Source organism: Lepus europaeus, chromosome 19, assembly GCF_033115175.1.
Source record: "Lepus europaeus isolate LE1 chromosome 19, mLepTim1.pri, whole genome shotgun sequence".
In the NCBI taxonomy this organism is placed as follows: Eukaryota; Metazoa; Chordata; class Mammalia; order Lagomorpha; family Leporidae; genus Lepus; species Lepus europaeus.
In genome coordinates this window covers 8,783,863-8,785,968 of record NC_084845.1, presented here as the reverse complement: position 1 = coordinate 8,785,968, position 2,106 = coordinate 8,783,863, and positions in this window count along the sequence as shown.

Here is a 2,106-nt window from a genome sequence, read left to right as displayed (position 1 = left end):
GCCAGCTCCGCGTCCCACCCCCCTTCTCCTCCCGCCCCCCCCGGGAGAAGCTCAGCCACACTCCAAGCCGGCAGCCAGCACACAGGACGGGGACCCCCTCCTGAGCGGCCCCCGCCAGCCCTGGGCCTACCTCAGCCCCCACCCCTCTGCGTGCCCCCAAGCTGGGGGGCCGAGTGGGGTGATCTCAGCTCAGTGACCTCTGTGGGAGGGGGTGCTCGGCCCCCTCCTCCTCTCTCAGGACTTCCCAATCCGTGGTTACCTCACCACCCTCCCTCTGACTCTTGGCTTCATTTTGGGGATGTAGGGGTGGGGAGGGCTGGGGGTCAGAGCCGTGATTTGAGTATGGATAACTGAAATCACATTTGTTTCCCTGTCCCTCTTTTATTTTTGTTCTTCTTCTCTTTCTGATGTGGTCTTGAATCACTAGGAATTGCCCAAGGTCCACAAGCATGTGGTGCTCTGACCTTCCCCCTCCTCAGGTATCAGTGGGGGAAGGCACTGGCCAGACCTCACCCCCAGAGACTGCTGTTGAGGCCTCGGCCTTCCATGCTTGCCGCCCCCCCCCAGCTCTGCCTGGCCCCCCACTCAGGAGTCCCTGCTATCCCCAGCTTCACCTGGGCAGTGACTCCACTGTGGTCTTCCTATTTCTGGGGTCGCCTCCACCCTCCTCTGGTTCCAGACTGTGCAACCTCTGATCTCCTCTGGTTCCAGACCGTGCAACCTGACCACTGGCTCTAGGTTGCCCAATCCACAGCACGGCCTGGTCCCGACCTCACAGCCTTTTCCATCCTGGGCCTCACACCCTCCACTCTCCGGATCTACAGCCTGTGACCACCCATGCCCCCGGCTCTAGAACTCACTCTAGAACTCTCTGGTCTCCTCTTGCTCTGGATTTCTCCTCGTTAATCTCTCTGGCCCTCAGTCTCACACCCTCTAACCTCTTTTGGTCCCAGATCTTACAACTAATGACTTCCTCTGGTTCTGGACCGCACAACTCCAGGCTTCTCGTCTGTTCTAATCTTCGCAGACTGTGATGCGTTTGGTTCCAAATCCAGACCTCCTAACTTTGAGTTGTCTTGGTTCCAAACATCGCGATGCCCAGTTGGTTCTTCCTTTCTGCATCAAGACTTCCTTCCCTACCACAATGAAGTGGACTGAGCTTTAGGTCTTGGCCCTCCTAACCTGTTCTTCCGGAACCAGACCACGCGCCAGTTCTGTTCAGTTCTGGACTGCATGACCAACCTCCAGGGACCCCCAATCCCACACCTCATGATCTGCCACTTGTCTGGTTCTAGACCCCAGCTGCCAATGCCTTCTGAGTCTAGACTCATCCTTTAAGTCCCTTTGGTTTTAGTCCTCACAGCGCCCACCTCCCCTCGCTCCAGACTCACGACTCCAGATCACGCCAGGTCTAGAAGCAGCCTTCATCGTCTGGTCAAGGGCCTTGCCTCACCCGCTTCTCTGCCTCTAGAGCTTACACCCCCAGACTCCTGCTCTAGGCCGTATAAGTCCCAATCCCTGTGGCTCCAGAACTTGGTCTGGGGGCTTCTTTCTAGCTCTGGTCCTTGCTCTCTAAACTCCTGTGGGTTCTCTGCCTCGCAGCCTGCAGCTGCCTCTGGTTTCCAGCTTCACTTCCTGTGGTGCTAGAACCCAGCTCCCAGGTGCTTCTGGTCCTAGAGTCCGGACTTCACCCTGGACTTGGCTGTGGGTCTGACTCTTGGAACCCCTGCCTTCCGGATCCCAGACCCCACCCTCCTGACTCCACTCTGGGCTTCTCACCCCGCTGAACTTACCCCAGTTCCTACCCCGAGTCTGAAGTCTTCCCTTTCTGGACCCCCACCCTCCAGGGCCTCTGCCCAGGAGCTTCGCACTCAAACTTCTCTGACATCAAATCCCTCCTGGAATGCCCTCCTGACATGCGCGTGCCTGGTGTAACCCAGATGTCTGGAAGGACAGGGGCTTCCTCGCCGCCTCGGGGGGCTCAGAGTCCAGGAGAGGAGACGTCTCCGGCCACACAGGCACGTGCACAGCCCTTTCTGCATGTCACGGGTAGGGAGAGGCGATGACCACCCACCTCTCCGCCACCAGCCATTGGTCCCCTGCCCC